The sequence below is a fragment of the Bidens hawaiensis genome, unplaced genomic scaffold, assembly GCF_021521415.1.
Source record: "Bidens hawaiensis isolate Kalapana, Puna unplaced genomic scaffold, B.hawaiensis_p1.1 tig00042226_1, whole genome shotgun sequence".
In the NCBI taxonomy this organism is placed as follows: Eukaryota; Viridiplantae; Streptophyta; class Magnoliopsida; order Asterales; family Asteraceae; genus Bidens; species Bidens hawaiensis.
Window position 1 is genome coordinate 72883 of NW_027505762.1, and position 20050 is coordinate 92932.

Sequence of the window (20050 nt, forward strand, 5' to 3'; positions counted from 1 at the left end):
CTTAATATGTGCATTTTAGGTCATAATGTTGTAATAAAAAACAAGGTAAAGGAAAAGTTTAACAAGGCCTTTTATACTATTGTTCGAATCAATAACTGTTTTTTAAATTTAAAACTAAGGTTGTATTGTAATTGTGTTTGATTCCTTGTTTCGGTACATGAAGATATTTTAGATTTGGTTTGTTGTATTTAACATGCTTAATAGACTACTGTTTGGATTAACCTAGTTATCCCATATAACTAAATAGGTTGTGTTTGAGTTGTATAAATTAAACAAATCCAACTGCTAGCTTGTTTTGCATTACTGGATGGGTGCCGCGTGATGCATCAGGTATTTACACACAGACCCTGATAATCACATAATAAATATGGATGTCCAAGGTTTGGTTTAAAACACTGAAACACATTAAACCAAACCAGAACCAGAGTGTTAGTAACAGCTCGGTTTTAATTTTCAACGGTTCAGTTATGATTTTGATGACAAAAATTTGTTACTAATGGTTGGCTCACATGTTTAACATAAAAACCGTTAAAACCGACCGTGAATACCCATTCGTAACATATTATAATTATTTTTTTAGTATAACATCATAGCCTAGACTGAAGATTTAAGCAACAAAACGAAAACAACATAAATCACTAGTGATTAGTGGGTAAAAAGATACGTTTTAATGTTTGATATCGTTTCTTTTTGTTAATTTATATATATTGAACACAATTACTTTGAGATCTCTTATAATTGCAGGTGTTTGATGCTTAAACAAGCAAATCCAGAGCACAAGTATGCGTTATGGAAGCTTTTGGATGGGAACCGAAGGAATGGGAATGAGACACAATGGAGAAAGAAAAAATATGGGCAAATATGAGTTTGGCGTACGATACGCCAAAATTAACGTACGGTAGCGTATGTGTCACCGTATGGCAAAGTGTTGGAGTTTTGCTTTGTTAGAGTTAGCTTATGGTACGCCAAACTTTGCGTACGATACATCGAAGGCCGACTGCGTTCGAAAAATCACGAAAAAAACACTATTTAAGCCATATGTTTTAGGGTTTCGGGGTAGAACTTTTATAAGCTTTAAACATATTGCATCACCACTTTTTCTAATCTTTTCTTGAGCATGGATTTTTTTTTCTGTAATGTGATAACGCTTGTTGGAAAGGGTAAGGGGATAGAAAGGAGAGTCGAGAAAAATGAGAAAGGGTGTGAAGAAACACTAAGTGATCCCAACAGATTAAGGATAATCTTAGGGTTAAGTAGATGTTTCCCACGAGGGTTAGGTCCGGCAAAGATGGTTATTCTTCTCAACCTGCAAAACAGACACCGTAAGCTCGTCACTGAGAAAAGGGGGGGGGGGGTTCCTCCTTGTGACCACCCTCCGGCGTGAGAATCAGACTAGATTGTCCATACCTTGGTAGGTATAGTACAAAAGATCTTCTAGAAGCGTACAGACTGGCTCTTTTGGGCGGGAATATTCCCGCCCTGCTCATTCCTTCTTCAGGTGACATTACTAAAGTATAAGAGTTAGTGCCTTATGCGTGTAGCCTTACTGTTAGTGCGGGTAGCCTTCCTTCTTGGCTTGTACCCACAGCTGCGGGGACAGGCAGGGTACTGTATCAAGGGAGGCTTTCCTGCGGGGACAGCTGGCTTACTGCGTGTAAGGTCTTCATCTCTCTGAGCATGGTGGGTCCTGCGGATCCAGTTGGTCTTTGCGCAGACGTACCTTTTTAAGGTGAGTCTTGCGGGTCCAACTGGGCTTTGCGGGGACCTACCTCTTCAAGTCCCCCCAGTCCATTGTTCTTCTCATGAATTGTTAATAAGTGAGGTGAACTTTTGGACTTTAAGCAAGGGGTTTTAAAGGGGTTTTCGTTTTTTAAGGTTCTCCGTGGGGATTCTTCCCGCAGTTTTCCTAATGTCACTTGCAGAAAATTCCCGACTTTTTCTGCCTGATCTTTGGGTATGATGCGGGTAGGTGCGTAACCTCTCCGCAAGTCGGGAGCGTCGAGTTTCACTTGTGTAGATTCTCCACGGGGTATTGGTAGTTTTAGACATAGTGACCAGTTATGTTAAAACAACCAATTCCACCTTGAAGCTTCAAACAATCTAGTTCTCAACGTTCCCGCCATGCGGGGGTGTTATTTCCCTTTCCGCAAGCATGACCCATAAGATCCATCTTGGGTTCAATTCCCTGCAAGTGCTGAGTATGTGAAGGGTTTCGCCTTGACACTGTACCCGCACTTGTCTTATGGTTTCTTGTTTTCCAAGGTATCTTCTTGGCTTCAATTCCCTGCAAGTGCTAAGTATGTGAAGGGTTTCGCATTGACACTGTACCCGCACTTGTCTTACGGTTTCTTGCTTTCCAAGGTAGGGGGGTATATTCCCTCTTATATTTGAATCTTTTTGAATCTCTGGAATTCGGAGAGTTGGTGAAAGGATAAGGACAGTCTAAACGGTTGAAGGGACGTTGGCGTCTTCTGACGGTTTCAGGACGTGCAGGAAGTTATGACGACGTGACAGCATGTGGTCAATCAGGACGCTTTTTAAAGCGCGTGGGCGCGAGTTTCATGACACGCGCCATTCCGACACCTGTTGCCAGCTTGCTTTATCCACACGTGTCGCCGTGTCATTGCGCCTGCGCTTTCTCTCTTATCCGCATTAAATTCATCGCATTTATTGCGATGAGTATATAAGGGGGGAGAGGGTGTATCTCGTCCCATACCTTCACTTCACCTTTCCTTTTCCTTTTATGCGATTTCCGGCGAATACTCATCTTTTCCGGCGAGCATTCTCCTGAAACCGCTTTCTTTTATTAACATTTAAAAAATGTCTTCTTCTACTCATGACCCCGAGGTTAACGTCGAGGAGTCCGACGTTTACCTCGAGAACCCGACGTCCACGTCCGATAAGGACGATAAGAGTACTGCTGGCGAGTGCCAGTGTACTCTTTCTGTCGATGTATACCATTACATCGTCAAGAAGTTCATGCTGGAGCCGTATGAGCCAGAGTTCCCGGAGGCCAACCAGACCGTATACGACACCCCTAAGGACAAGATAGGGGTCTACGCTTCGTTCTTCCTATATGGGAATCTAAGATTCCTATTAACGAAGTTCGTGTACCGTGTTCTGGAGAAGCACGGTGTTCACTTGACGGAGGTGCACCCAATGGCAATTGCCAAAGTTCGCCATTTCGAATGGGTGTGCCATATTTTGGGTATCGAGCCTCGCGTCGACCGTCTGATGACCTTCTACACTTGGAGGTGCATCCAGGGTTGGTATACCCTTGTTACTCGGATCAAGGGTTTGAAGATCTGCGCTACTGAGCGTAGTCTTCGTTCTTGGAAGCGGGAGTTTTTCTACATCTCCGCTCGCGTCGTCCCCATCGCGATGACGTTCAAGAATGGGAGGGCACTTCCTAACCTTTACGCCTCCAATTACCAGGAGACGGAATGGTTCACCAAGATCTCCCAGATTCAGACTCCGGTTTTTTCGCTTCGCGGAGTCTGGGATGGTGATGCTTGGGATGAGCCGCGTGTGGAAGGATGCCGGGTCTGGAACGCCGCAAATACTCATCGTCCTTGAATACGCTTTGAACTATATTCCCTATGGTATGCTCCGTCTTTTGTGTTGGTTTAGGATTTTCTTCTAACATTGTTATCTTTTTATTTCAGAAGGGAACAACTTACAGTCGCTCTTGCACCCGCGGGAGACTGGTGGTCCCGCACGATTGGGTACTCGTGATCTCGATGAGAACGAGTTGCCCATTTTGGAGCAGACTGCGGATAGATTTGTAGAAGTCTACCCGCCAGGCCACAAGATTTTAAGCGCCACTCGGCCAGGTAAGGAGTTTTTCAATCCTCGTCCTCTTCATGCTCAAACTTCTGCTGGAATTCCTCTGATCTTTTCATCTTCTGATAAGGGATCCGCAGATGGGCCTTTTATTGTGAGGAAGAAGAAGGCGGCTGGCGCGAAAGGCAAAACGAAGGTTGCTACCTTCGTTAACTTGGGGAATCAGTCTGATTCTGAGACTGAAAGTGAGGAGGCGGCGGGGAACCTTGGTGGTGGTGACGAGGCCATTGTCTCAGAGGTTGAGACAACGGTTGTCACTTCCGAGCCACCAAGCGCTGCGAAGGTGACTGGCGTGAAGAGGCCAGTTTCATCGGGTCCATCTCCACCTGTCAGGGCTTTCAAGATCAAGAAAACCAGTAAGTATACTTTTTGTGTACCTTTTCCGCATTTCCTTCCGCCTTTGCTTTTTATATCTTTTGTTTTTCTTCATGCAGGAGTGGACTTATCTGCTTTCGAGATCGGTGCGGGAGGAAGCGGTTCAGGACCCACGACGATAGGTTTGGTCAACCTATCCGAGGCGATGACCCAGGCGGCTGCGCCTGTTTCTGGTACTGGTTCAGTTGCTCATACTGTTGAAGCAACTGTTCTGGTTATGACGTCATCTGGCATGGCTGCTGTGCCGACGATGGCATCCAATTTCGTTGCTGCGTTGAGCAGTTCAACTTCTCTGCCGGCCGTCAGTGCCATCTTTACTACATCATTCATCGGACCGGCGGTGACTTTTTCCGCGAGCTCATCTGCGGCGGCTACCACGGTTATGAGTTCATCTCAAATGAGTTCATCTCCGATGGTTTCTACCTCAATGGCTTTTGCAGTGTCACATTCGGCGTCAGCGACTACCTCGTCCTTGCCCGGTTCTTCAGGTATGTTTAGAGTTGGGGCCTCTAGACTTACCTCTGTTGATAAGGGGGTCCAATCTTTGCCTCCTTCCCATCTCCTTGACCTCTTGGATGGATATCCTTTAGGTTCGGGTGATGGGTTTAGCGGCTATCGGCCTGTTATCGACCCTACAGGTGCGTGGGGTTACTTTGGCCTGTTATCCATTCTTGTCATTTTTTCCTTACTGTTTTTTGTTTTTGCAGTTTCGGATTCCAATGAGGTTTATGCTCCAAGGTGGAATATCCGCCGGGGAACAACCCTCCGGACGGTTGCAGACTGCGTCGACTGGGCGCGCCATGCCGCTTCAAGCGGTGCATTGGGGGAGGCAATGGCTAGCTACCAGGAGGGCAGGTTGTCCAACGAGCTCCGAATCCTTCTCGCCCGGATGCAGCCGCGTGTTGAGTTACTTTGTCGTGAAAACGACAAGTTAAAGACTGCGCGTAGCTTTGAGGGGGCTCAGGTGCGATCGCTACGGGAGGAGAACAAGAAGCTTGCCGCCACCGCTGCGGAGAAAGAGAAGGCCTTCAAGGACCTTGAGGCCGAAATTCAAGCTAGGCATGAGGCCCGTTCCAAGGCTACCCAAGCTATTAACGAACAACTTAGGTTGGCTAAGGAAACTGCGTGTAATGCAACTGAAAGGGCCACCAAAGCTGAAGCCGTTGCTGAGCCTCTGCGCGCTGAGAATGAAGAATTAAAAGCTAAATTGGAGAAGCTTCAGCAGGCTCATGAGGCTTTGGCTTTGGAAGATGCCAAGAAGCTACAGGAGCTCTTGGATCAGAAGGGTGTGCTTGATCGCACTGAGCGCAAGCTTAAAAGCGTTGAGGAGGCTGCTGCCAAGGAAGTGCTGCTCGCCAACTTAAACAAGAATGAGGCCGAACGCGGACGCGATCAAGCTCACGCTACCCTTCAAGAGGTTCTGTCCAATAAGGACTGGCTTCTACGAGAAGTGTTGCCACAGGTACGCATAGCTCCATAACTCTTTGCTTTTTGCTCCTTTTCTTTATACTTAGAAAAGTTTTTTTTTTTTTGTAGGTTGTGCATCGGATTTTTGCGAATACATCCTATGATGATGCCATGAGTGCAGCCCTCAACGCTTCTCATGAGGATGAAGAGAAAGCTGGATTCTTGCTTGGTCTAGGATTTGCAGAGAAAGGCATCCCGCCTTCCAAATTTCCTCTACATGATGTTGATACTGAAGCTGCCTATGACCAAGCTGTGAACCAGTATGCTGCTTTCTCTCATCCGGTTGTGGAGAAGGTGAATGAAGTTGCTTGCTGATGACGGACTAGCTGTTCTCAAATCTTTCCTTGAACAGCCGCAGCCAACTGATGGTGCGGGTTCAAGTGGGTTTGGAGGGAGTGGTCCCGAAGCCTGAATCTTGAGATTCCTCCCAGCCGTTAGGATAGATTTGTATTTTTTGTAGGCGGGTAGATACCTGGCCATTTTGTAATGTTTGAACAACTTTTAATGTGAATATAAATGTTTTGTTAACGCTTTGCCTTGTAAACATTATATGATTTGTTCATGCATATTTTAGTTTAACTTAGCAATTTTCTAAGTGTTTTGAATAAGTTAACCTTTCGACGCGTGTCAGATAATAGGTTAATGTTCTGTTTCCTCTATCATGATTGTGCGGGTAGGACCGTCACTTTCACTTAGTAGGATGACCAAACTTCATCTATGTCTGACCTGCGTGAAGGTTTTCCTCATCTTCCCCTTAGAAATTTTTGTTGTTTTTGTGTTTATGCGGGTCGTGCCGCTTTCCACACGCAACGACTTACTTCCTCCTTCACTTATTTATGCGGTGAATACCGGCATATCAGTGTGGTCAGTTCATAAGTATAAAGGCAAGGCTATCAACATCAATGTGATAAGGAGAATCATTTCCATTAGAAGTGGCTCTAGGCCTTTTCTTTACAAGTTTGGAATTGATCTACATGTAACATCTGCGTAATTGAGCTCCATTCCATGTTCTTGGGATGGGGGTGCCATTGAGCCTTTCGAGCCGGTATGTGCCCTTTCCTAGAACTTCTTTAATAATGTATGGCCCTTCCCAGACCGGGGCCAGCTTTCCTGGGCGCTCCTGGTTTGAAGCCTCGTTGTTACGCAGTATGCAGTCTCCGACATTGAAGTTGCAGAGTTTCACCCGCGTGTTGTAGTACTTTCGCATTTATCGCTTGTAGTTCTCTTCACGCGCTGCGGCTAAGTCTCTGCGCTCTTCGATTAGCATAAGGTCTAACCGTCTTTCCGCATCATTGTCTTCTGGTTGAGTCATGACTCTTGGAGAGGGTAGAGCAATCTCGACTGGAACCATGGCTTCAGTGCCGTAGGTGAGGCTGAATGGGGTTTCGCCCGTGCTTGCCTTTTTCTGCGTTCTGTTTGCCCAAAGGACGTGTGGAACTTCGTCCACCCAGCCGGATCTATGCTCCAAGAGTCTTTTCTTTATGCCGTTGACGATGCTTTTGTTTGCTCTTTCCACCTCACCATTACCCTGCGGGTGTGCCACTGAGGTAAAGGTGTGGGTGATTTGAAGCTCTTTCAGCCATTTTTGTAGCTTCTGGTTAGCAAAGTTGGTGCCGTTATCGCTCACCAAATTCTGTGGAAGTCCAAAATGACAAATAATAAATTCCCAAATAAATTTTTGATATGTTTTGCGGTTGTTTGGGCTAGGGGTTTTACTTCTATCCACTTGGTGAAGTAGTCGATGGCTACCACTAGGAACTGAACGTTCCCTGCTGTTGTGGGAAATGGGCCTGTCACATCGATGGCCCACTTCTGGAATGGCCATGAAGAAGTGACTAGAACAAGTTCGTTCTTCGGGCAATGCGTGTTGGGTGCATAGAGCTGGCAGGATCTACATTTTCTGATGTAGGCCAGCGCATCCGTATGCATCCCCGGCCAAAAGTATCCCGCGTTGTTTAGCTTAGCTACAACTGCGCGTGGACTTGCGTGTACTCCACAGATGCCTTCGTGTACTTCCCTTAGGAGGTAGTCAGCATCTTGGTCATCAACGCATCTGAGGAGCGGGCCAAGAAAATTACGCCTGTAAAGTATGTCATCGACAAGTTGATAGTTCAGTGATTTACAGCGTATCTTTCTTGCCTGTGTCTTTGACTCTGGTAGTACACCCGCTGCAAGGTAATTTATGATTGGTGTCATCCATGTTTCCGTGCCGGTTTGGATGACACAAATTTCCTTGTGCGGGACTGATGGTGCTCCAAGAAGTTCAACGCGGATGTCTTTTCCCAAGAGGGTGAAGGCTAACGATGCAAGCTTGCTTAACGCATCCACAGATTTGTTTTCGCTTCGCTTGATGTGCATAATTTTGCAATCGTTGAAATCGCGCATAAGGGTTTTTGCTTGTGCGAGGTACAGGGCCATTGTGTCTTTCACGGCCGTGTACGTCCCGTTTATCTGGTTGGCTACTAGCATGGAATCCACGTGGGCTTCCAAGTTTTTCACCCCATCTTACGCGCAATTCTTAATCCGGCCAAGAATACTTCGTACTCCGCTTCGTTATTCGTACTTGGGAAATCTAGCCGAATAGCGTAAGTGTATTCTTGGCCTGTTGGGTTAGTTAGTTTCAACCCTGCGTCTGAACCTTCGTTGTTAGCTGCTCCATCAGTGTAGAGTCGCCAGACATCGTTAATGTCTTGTGCTGGAGAGGGTTGAGCCTCTTCCTGGCACTCTTTTTCCCGCGAAGCGGGGACTTCTGCAATAAAGTCGGCCAAGACCTGGCCTTTTATGGCTGGTCTTGGCTTGTACTTTATCGCGTATTCTCCCAACTCAATTGCCCATTTAGCTAGGCGTTCCGACAACTCGGGTTTTCCTAGAACGGTTGCAAGTTTGAAGTTGGTGAGAATGGTGACTGGGTGGCCTTGGAAATATCGTCTTAGCCTGCGTGAGGCTTGTACAAGCGCTAAGACTAATTTTTCCAGGGTGGAGTACCGGGTTTCCACGTTTGTTAAGATGCGGCTTACATAGTAGATGGGCATCTGGACGCCCTTTCGTTCTACTAGTAAGACTGCCCCAGTTGCTCTGTCTGTGGCGGAGAGGTAGAGAATTAATTCCTCCCCCACTTCTGGTGCTGTGAGTGTTGGGAGTTCGATCAAGCGCGACCGAATCTCTTGAAAAGCTGCTTCCGCTTCTGGTGTCCAGCGGAAGTGCGTTTTCTTCAAGCAATTTCTCAATGTTAACACGAATGGGAACGACCTATCCGCATGGTTTGCCAAAAAGCGGTTAAGTGCGACTAGTCGTCCATTCAGTGTCTGAGCCTGTTTAATGGTAGCAGTTGATTCTATTTTCATAATGGCTTCGACCTTTTCAGGGTTCGCTCTGAAGCCATCTTTGGTAACGATGACTCCTAAGAACTTCCCTTCTTCCATCCCAAAGGAACACTTGCTCGGGTTGAGCTTCATGTTTATCTTTCTGAGCGTGTTGAAAGTTTCTTCGATGTCTTTCAACATCGCTTCTGGCTCGAGGCTTTTGATGACCAAGTCATCCATGTAGACTTCCAAGTTCCTCCCAATTTGGGCATGAAACTCTTTGTCCATCAGGCGTTGGTATGTGGACACGACATTCTTAAGTCCGAATGGCATCATTTGGTAACAAAATGTGCCATCGGGCGTCCGAAATGCGGTTTTATCCTGATCGTCAACAGCCATATGGATTTGATGGTACCCTTTATACGCATCAAGGAAGCATTTAAGGCGAAACGGTGCTAATGAATCTACCTTAAGGTCAATTTCGGGTAACGGGTAACAATCCTTGGGGCATGCCTTGTTTAGGTCTTTAAAATCTATGCACATGCGCCATTGTTTGTTGGATTTCGGTACCATGACGGGATTTGCAACCCATGTTTGATATTTACTAACGCGTACGATGCCTGCGTCAAGGAGTTCCTTGACTTGGGTTCTACACGCGTTAGCCTGTTCGGCACCCATTACGCGACGCTTTTGTATGACCGGCGCAAACGCCGGGTCACACTTGAGCTTATGCTCAGCCTTACTTCGAGGTACACCAGTCATGTCAGCTGGTGTCCACGCGAAGATGTCTGCATTTTTTTGCAACAAGCGTTTGAGTAAGGTGCGTGTGTGATTAGTGATCGTTGGGCCAATGGTAACAGCCTGGTCAGGGTATTTGCCATTGAAGGCCCATTCTTATGGCTCAGAGGTTGTTGGTTTAGCCATCTTTGGTTTGGGTTTAGATGAGACAGATGCGATGCATACCTGGGGAATAGCCGTGATCATCGCGACGCCCTCAGCTGTTGGCCATCCCATCATACCATAGACCGAAGACACCACGGCATTAAATCTTGCCATCCCATCTCTCCCGAAGAGAATGTCGTATGTGTGGTGTGGCTTCTTCATTACAACGAAGTCCACGTCTTCTGTGCGGGAGTACTTCCCGTCCGTGAGAGTGACGGGGAATGATAGGATACCCAAGGGGGTGTTTGTGCTGCCGTCAAACCCTTCCATCGAGGCGTAAACCGTTTCTAGGCGTTCTTTGTCTTCGTCGTCTAGCTTGTCGAAGAACTGCCAATACATGACCGTTGACGAAGCGCCATTATCAGCAAGAGTGCGGGAGGTGATGTAGTGCCCCAGCTGGCTTTTGATGACTATGGGGCCTTCTTTGTTGGGCCCTCCTGGCACACGCGGGAAGCGCACTTCAGCTTCCTTCCACGCACTTGGCTCTGTTGTTCGTCTTTTTCTTCCTCTGACGTTGCCATGAACCATGTGAATGCTGATGTCGACGGGCTTTCGTCCATTGCCCTTGTACCGATTGTCATTCCTCCCTCCGTTCTTGATTGACGCCACGAGGTGTGTGAGTTTCCCATCTTTGACGAATGTTACGACGATATCCTTCAAAGATGTGCATTCCTCCGTGGTGTGGCCTTTTGTCCCGTGGAAGTCACAGGATTTGCTCTGATAAGCGTTATGACGCTGTCGGATTATTGGAGCCTTTGGCCATGGGAGTTTCTCGGTGGCAAATATCTCGGTGACGCTTTTGGTGAGTGGCGTCCATCTAGGATTCCGGTTCGGCGAGTGCGTGTTGTCCCTTCCGCCTAAGAGAGGGCGAGAGCTGGATGAGGTGTCAAAGTTTATCCTTGACTGCCAAATACCAAGCTTCCTCTTTTTATTTTGTCGGGCGGTACAGACGTTATTTTCTCTTGTTCTCTGCATGTAGAGGTTTGTGCTCTGGGGAAGATTTCTACCCAGTTGCTTCTCCGTCTCGGCAAAGCGTTTAGCTGCCGTCATGATGGCATCCCACGTGGATGGCATGCCATCTTTACCCGTCAACGTGCGGATGAGCTCTGGGTACTCAGCGCCCTGGATGAAAGCGGCGCGAACAAGATCTTCGCTAATAGTGCCCAGACTTAGCTTCTTTGAGTTGAAGCGAGTGATGAAGTCTAGCAAAGATTCGTCTTCCTCTCGGATGCAGTTGAGGATCGTCCATTGCTCTTCAGAATATTTTCTTTGTTGACTGAAGTGCTGGCTGAACTTGTGCTGGAAGTCTGCCCAATCATAGATGTGGTGGAACGGTAGACGATCAAACCACGCTCTGGCTGCCCCCACGAGCGTCATCTGGAACATGTAACACCATGTGGGTTTCGTCCAATTACTGACGGTTGCCCCCGCTATAAATCTGTTCAGGTGATCGTCCGGGTCAGATATGCCATCATAAGTGCCTATGTTGGATATCTGTTTGGCACTCTTTGGAGCGATTGCTTCCGCAATGTCCCTTGCAAATTTGGACGTTCCCGCATTCGCAACAGTTGGTCTAAAAGTTTTGGAGAAGTCACGTGGGTTTCCCCCCGTGTTCTTTGGTTTTAAGGTTCCCTCGAAATTTCTTCTCGAGTGGAAGTCTACTTCTTTACGCTTCCCTTTCGCCTTATGACGAGGGTTTGCGTCACTGTTAGATTCTTCCCAATCTTCATCATCCAAATACTCGCAATCATTGCTCATGTTGAGTTGTTGTCGTGTGCTTCCGAATTCATCATTGGCCTGTTGGAGTGAACGTAAACGTTCGTCCAACTCGGCTTGGAATTCTTTCTGACGTGCTTCCGCCCAAGCTTTAACTTGATCTAGTGTTTGTCGGGGAAGCCTCGTCTGTTGTTTCTCCACCTGGGTATCAATGAATCCCAGGGGAGGATTGTTTACTGCACTTGCCCCGGCTTGGGTAGCCGGGGTAGTGTTCGTAAAAATCGTGTATTCACCGGTGTTCCCCCCAGTAGCTGGGGTTGTGTTTACCGGAGTTTCTTGGTTACTCGGTGGCTTTGGCATCGGAGTAACCTTAACCATCTTTCCAAAAGTTTGAAAAAACTGAGAAAAAGAATTAGTTCTAACTTAATGCACGGATGGCGCCAATGAAGAAACACTAAGTGACCCCGGCAGATTAAGGATAATCTTAGGGTTAAGTAGATGTTTCCCATGAGGGTTAGGTCCGGCAAAGATGGTTATTCTTCTCAACCTGCAAAACAGACACCGTAAGCTCGTCACTGAGAAGGGGGGGTTCCTCCTTGTGACCACCCTCCGGCGTGAGAATCAGACTAGATTGCTCTGAATATAAGTGTATATTGAGAGAAATAGCTAGAGAGAAGATGATGATACCGTTCCAAGGTGTTGGAGTATTTATAGCCGAAGGTAGGTTTCCAAGCAGGTATGGCCAGCTGTATATAATATTCCTTTTCCACCAACTATGGGCTACGTTCGTGCCACGATGGGAGTTGGTGGGTAGGCAGCGGCCGATAGTGACATTTTGTACTGGAGCGTGCTCCTCCTCGTACTATTGTCAGTGAGCTGTCACCCTGTGATTGGTTCATGGGTCGCTTTTGTCAGATCTTGTCTATTTGTCCATACCTTGGTAGGTATAGTACAAAAGATCTTCTAAAACCGTACGAACTGGCTCTTTTGGGCGGGAATATTCCCGCCCTGCTCATTCCTTTTTCAGGTGACATTACTAAAGTATAAGAGTTAGTGCCTTATGCGTGTAGCCTTACTGTTAGTGCGGGTAGCCTTCCTTCTTGGCTTGTACCCACAGCTGCGGGGACAGGCAGTGTACTGTACCAAGGGAGGCTTTCTTGCGGAGACAGCTGGCTTACTGCGTTGTTAAACATAAATTTCTAACATGTTTAAAGGAAAATTAGGCGTTGTTTGTTTTTTTAAGGTAAAATGTCTGTAGTTTGCGGACCACATTTGCAGACATTTGTACAAGAAGAGGTGACCAACCTCTGCAGTCTGCAAGAAGAAGACTGACTGTCTTTTAACGTCTGCAGACGACTAAATAATTTCCCAAATGCTCAATTCAAACCTAAACATGAACAATTTTTCAAGTGCTCAACTTAGACCTAAACATAAACAATTTTCCAATGCACAAATTAGGTGCTCAATTCAAACCAAAACATATTATATTCAAATCAAGTGCCAAATTCAAACCTAAACACTAATCACAAAACATAGCACAATCAGTTACATTACCTGCGGGTGAAGATTTATTGGCGGTTGCTGCTTGGAGAAGGTGGTGCGACGGTGGCTACGACGGACAGGGTGGAGGTGAGGGGGATGCGGCTGGGTGGGTGGAGGAGGTGCAACGGAGGACAACTATTGGGGTGGATGTGAGGGTGGAGGAGAAGGGAATCGCCGGTGGTGGGTTGGAAGAGAGGAGGATGGCGATGGGTATCACACCCCGACCAAATGCGGCGGAACATGTCGAGGCGTAACATATTGATTGGACAGTAGCTCCAAAGACACTAATTAAAGCGACAATAAATATTTAATTTCATTAACATTAAACAAGTACACAAATTCAATAATCATAATAAATACATCATAATTTTGTTATTTGAATAAATATCCTAAAAATTATCTTCAATCTTGAACAATATCACTACTTGTACCTGTAGCATGTATAGAGTTTGTCAACACGAATGTTGGTGCGAATACACAAGTTTTTGTTATATATATATATATAGATAAATCACAATTCATATGTAAATGATGAGCATTACAAATCTTATGAAAATGTAAACAACTAAATAGATGTTGAAAGCAACCTACTTAGGTATATGTATGATCATACTAGATGAGAATAGATGAGGATGAGATACCAACCACCAAACATAAAATAAACATTTAAGCACATAGAACATAATCATAGAGCATGCAATAATCACACATAAACATATATTAAATTGCATTTTTAAAAAAATCGGTAATTAACATGAGTAAAAGTTAAGGCATACATGCCACCCTCAAAATATTAAGGATGAAAAAAGGGTCTGTAAACTTACCTTTAATATAACGTAGACGGTAACGGGGATACGATAACGGTTATGGCGAAGATAAGTTAGTTAGTTCCATGAGGAGTCTTGACAGTAAATCATAGTTATAAAATATACAAGTAAATAAATATTCCGACGATATAACAAATAAGACATGATAGCATGGATTTTATAACGGAATTATGGATCGATAAGGCATTGAATAAAAAACATATTAATTTATATAAGTGTAATAAGAATGTAATCAATTTAAAAACTAAAACTTGCTTTGAAAGCTTAATGGTGACCGGCTTGTTTAAACGAGTAAAAACCAATTTTTGTATTAATTAATTTATAAAATTATATTAGGTTAAAACAAGTATACACACACACACGATTAAACGAAGACATCTGAGAGTTTTAACTGCGTTTGGTCGGTTAAACAAGTAAAATAATCACTAGGTTTTATTAAATATGTTGTTTAAATAGTATTAATAAATAAAATAAAAGAGAAAAAAATATATAAACAAAAAAGAAGCAAAACCGGCCCCAAAGGGGCTCGAACTCACGTCACACAAGGCCCAATGTTTTAATGTAGCATGCACTGACCACTTAGGTCGATGTTTAACCTGTTTACTAGATGAAAAACAAAATCTATAAAAACAACCCCAAACAAACCCAATTCCTTATAAACCCTAGATTAAACCACACTTGAATTGGGCTTTGATTGCCCTCTGTCAATCAAAATTAACAGAGGGCTTTTGTTTAAGCCTTAAATTCGATCAAGAAACACCAACCAATTACCTGCAATATGTTCTAATTGATGGAGACCGACGACCTAGGGTTCGCGGCAAGAACATGACATCATAGGTAGGCTAAAACTTCTTATGAGCATAAATTGATAAGGGGGATTGCTTTGTGGGTGCATTGACGACACTTAAGGTTAGGAGAATGGTGAAATATTCACGTATCACATAAAGGGTGGGGGCATGTGTATGGCTTCTAGGTGGGTTGGGCTTGTTGGGCTTGCGATTGGGCCAAGATATGGTTTTGGGAATTGGACTTTCTTTTATTTTTGCGATAGCGGGGAGAGTTGTTGTTGTTGTGCTTGAAGGATTTGGGCTTAGAGGATTCGGTCTTGGGTTCTTTAGTAGACTCGGTGTAGGGTTACATTGGGTTTCTTGGAATTCTTCAGTGTCAAGGTCCTGGCCTTAACGTGGTTTTTGGTGAGGGTATCGGTTTGAGTGATGGCATCATGAAGGACTTTTGGGTCACGACTCAGAATGAAATTTTGGATTTGCATAGGCAAACCCGAGATGTATTTATCAATGGCCCGCTCTAAAGGAGTGACCATATGCGGGATGAGAAGGCTTATTTCGTTGAATCGATTATTGTAAGCGGTATTATCACCACCTTCTTGCCTCAAGTTCCAAAACTCCTCTTCCAACTTACGGGGTTCGTATTTTGGGCATAACATTTCTAGCATGAGCTTCTTGAGATCGTCCCATGGCAAAGCCATGGCAACCTCGGCCCCAAGAGAGTACCTTTTACCATTCGACCAAGTGAGGGCACTCGATTTGCAAACGCTTGAGGCATAGGTGGTCTTTTTGTCTTCCGGACATGCGGATAAACACACTTTCCATATGTTCGAACCATTGGAGGAGGGAGGTAGTGTCACACCCCGACCAAAGGCGGAACATGCCGGGGCGTAACGCATTGATTGGACAGTAGCTCAAAAGACACTAATTAAAGCGTTTATAATTATTTAACTTCATTAATGTCACACCTCCATCTAAGGCCTAGGAGTATGACCAATAGTTGGTACCATAATTGTAAATAAATCAGAGTTGCGTTTGTAAGTGGAAGCCTTATAAAACTTTAAGGATCAAAACATAATATACATATATTCAGAAGACAGGTTATAAAATACCCGTTAGAGTTGTTACAAAACATTTACTTGTTTATAATTACAAACCACCATATTAATGTGTTAAGTTTACAAAATAAATCTGAGCCGTCGGATATATAAGTAGCACTTCGACACTCCAAGCGCTAAACTTGTTCACCTGCAAAATGTAATAAAATACGTCAGCAACGAATGCTGGTGAACACGCTGACGCTAAAATAATTTCTTTTACTTTATCACCCCTCGAGACTACGCCTGCCTCGGCCCTTCGTGGCTTAGGAATAACAAAGTCAAATAACACATTATAAACTCGAGCCTCTACTCTAGGTCACCTCAGCAAACGCCGCAGCGTTCGACTTAGTTAAGTACCTGTAAATATACACATAAGGTCGTACTCCCTGCAGGAGAGCGTCCTACGACCAAGGGTGGTGCGATGTGCCCATTCATCGCGTAGTACCACCTATGTAAGGATCCAGACACACGTATACCACAGCCTGAGGGCTATGTTTATACCCTTATTTATAACAGTTTTAGGAACACGTAGTTCCTTGTAAACAATTTCAAATAACATGTTTGACTTGTTTGAAAACAAGTTTATAAAAGTTTGGGGGCGTATTCACCTTGTCGCTTTGGGATCGGCTTCACTCACCGTCCGAGGGTTTTTCCCTTATTTATATCGCACCTATAGTACGAGTATAAACATTTGTTAGTCGGATACACGATCCGGCTTAAGACCTATAGTCTTATTTTATATCTCAACCTCGATGAACCTTTAGTTCATTTTCTTTTACTTGAAAACCTTTAGTTTAAAAGTAATTTATAAACCTTTAGTTTATATTTAGAAACCCGACGTTTCTTCTTCTCTAAGAAACGCATTCTTTTTCTTTTATTATTTAAGAATACTCATTATTTCTTTAATAATAATTTCATAACAAAGAATATACATATATACTTACACACATATATACGTATTTAATAACATCCATCATTCATTCTTTCATTCATTTCTTTGTTATGTTATGTTTTATTTTCTTTTATCGAGGTATCGAGTATAACCTCGACTTAAGGCTTAAGCCTTTTAATATAATATAATATTATATTATATTGATTTTTCGTTACGCCTAACCTTTTTGGCGTATTGGAAACCCTAGGAACTCGAGCAGCACTTCAACGCCGCTTCACTTTCTCGACACTCCAAACGATGAACACCAATCTTCAAAAATTGATGACAGGCCTTTCGAGAACAAACACCATCTTGGTCGTATGTGGGTGGAGGGTGGCACAAAATTTGAGGAAACGTTGGTACACAAGCGAGGTTTCGGACACGCAAATCGAGGAATTATGGCACATTTATCGAGGCGGATCGTTAATATGATTTTGGGGATTTAGAGAGAGGCTAGAGAGAGATAGATGTGTGTGTTTTGGGTGTGAGTTATGAAGACCCCGGACCTGCTATTTATAGACGAAATTCTGGATCCCATCGCGGTACACGACGGGCTCCTGGGCATCCGTCGCGTACCGCGACGCAGCCCAGGTGAGTCACATCGTAGGTCTGCCACGTGTTGACACGTGGCGGACATCGTGTCACGTGTGGCCACGTGTCGGGACACGTGGCGACCGGTGTGCCACGTGTGGACACGTGGCGTGCCACGCGTCTCGCTGTCAGACACCCCATCGCGGTACGCGATGGGTCTCTCTTCTGATCCATCGCGTAGCGCGATAGGTTAGAAAACAGAATTTTCACATTTAACCCTCGAGTTTGGATTTTGGCAATTTTAGTCCCTATACTTTGGAAAGTTGACAATTTGAACTCGAAATTTTCACGATGTTACAATTAACATTAAACAAGTACACAAATTCAATAATCATAACAATTACATCACATTTATTATTTGATTAAATATCCTAAGGTAAAAACTAATATCTTCAATCTTGATCAAAGTAAATTACTTGTACTTGTAGCATGTATAAAAATATAGTTTGTCAAAACGAATTTTGGTGAGAACACATAAGTTTAGTTGAGATATATATCGATAAAAACCACAATTCTTATGTTAATGTTGAGCATCACAATTCCTACGAAAATGTAAACAACTAAATAAATGTGGACCCGTTCCTATTGATACGAAATCAAAGTACTTTGGTAAGTGTATGATCATACTAGATGAGGATGAGATACCAACCACAAAACATAAAATAAACAATTAAACACATAGAGCATTATCATAGAGCGTGCAATAATCACACATAAACATATATTGAATTGTGTTATGAAATGATTAGTAAATAAAAATGAATAATTTAAATAGGATATACATGCCACCCCCAAAATATAAAAGATAAGAAAAGGGGGTATGTAAACTCACATGAATGATAGGGTGGTATTGAAAAGTAGTCTAAACGAGTTGGATGATGGTGCGGAGAGTCACACCATATTATCCTTGATTTGCCAATAATAGAAAAAGAATCCTCGCGTGTAAAAAGTAAACGATGCGAAACCTATAATTATTATGATTTAGAATCTAAAGTCAATATTTGATAAATATAATAAGTATCTGGTCAAAAGTCATTGTTTAAACTTTAATTTTAAAAGATGAAATCGTTTAAAATAACATTATGTATGTGAAATCTTTGAATGATATTGGCAAGCAAATGGTCTCACTAACACACTTTTAACATTTGAACAATGTCCGAGGATTATTTGTAAACTAATGTGAAAGAATTGATAATATAGTTAATAACCTGAAAACAATAGACAGAATTACAAATTTTGTCCTTTAAAAAAAGCCAAATTATGGTTCGTGTCCTTTTCTAAGTTTCCTTGCAGGCGGTGTACTTTAAACTTTTTTTTTCTACACGTTATGTCCTTTACGCTAACTGGGTTAGAAAAACTCAGTTAAATGCCCTCACGTGAGGCGCATGTGAGGGCATTTTTGTCTTTTCGTCTACTGGTAGTTATTTATAATTAAAAAATAAATTAATATATTATAACAAAAATAAATAATAGATATTAAATAAATACTTTCTCTCTCTCTTCCCGTCTTCTTTCTCTCTCTCTACTCTCTCCCTCCCTCTCACTACACCAACACCACCACTACCTAACCACCAAACCAACCACCGTTCTCAGCCGTGACCACCACAACTACCATCACCAAACCAACTCCCTTTCTTCTTAAGTCACCGCTGCCTGTAGGTCCCCCCGGGGCGTCGGCGATCGATACGAGATCCGCACGAGGTCTAGGAGTGCGGAATCCTCCTAGACTCGTTTATGGTGTACAGACGAATAACACAAACACGTACACGATCAAATACACAAACAAATACTAGAACGGGATAAACAAATCTGCAGATTCATATATAAAATAATCACGTTACATACCGTAACAAAAACAGAAAACACGACTGACCCGAGGTGAGCTCTACCTCGGGTCGTCTCACACGACTCTAGTCTCTTACTCTCTCTCAATAAACAAGCTGCTCAAACACACACTGATTTCTTGATTACTAAAACTAAACAAGACACAACTATATATAGACAAACATTCACGGGCCTGGGCTTCAGTAGGCGAAGTTGTGCTAACTTCGCCTATGGCGAAGTTGTGATAACTTCGCCTAAGGCAGAAGTTGTTACAACTTCACCGTTGGCGAAGTTGCTCTAACTTCGCCTAAGGCGAAGTTGTGCTAACTTCGCCTGTGGCGTTCCGCTGGTCAGAATTGCATAGCGACGGTCACAAAATGCACCAACAGTCTCCCCTTTGACCGTTGCTCTCAATTCTAACAAACACGAAAGATCATCTGTTACAAAACATGCACCAACAGACTCCCTCTTAACTGATGATCTTCTGTTTGCAGTCAACCAGCCGTGTCAGAAACTGTCCTGTAGCTTCACAAATCTACCAATCACCCAGCGTCTTCCATATCAGATCTCCCCTTCAGTGTAAGCTTCTCCGACTATAACGATTGAGGTCTTTGTAATGCATGCATCCTCGTGCCAATAGATCATCTCAACCAATCACGTGAGTCCATCTGACTTCACCACCACATGAAGTTGGGCTTCCTCCACAACTTCACCAACTCGTCGGCATACGATAAGGTTTAATCTTCAACTACTCAACATCAAGTGATCAATTTCATCACAAAACCATCCTGACAGAATCTAACAC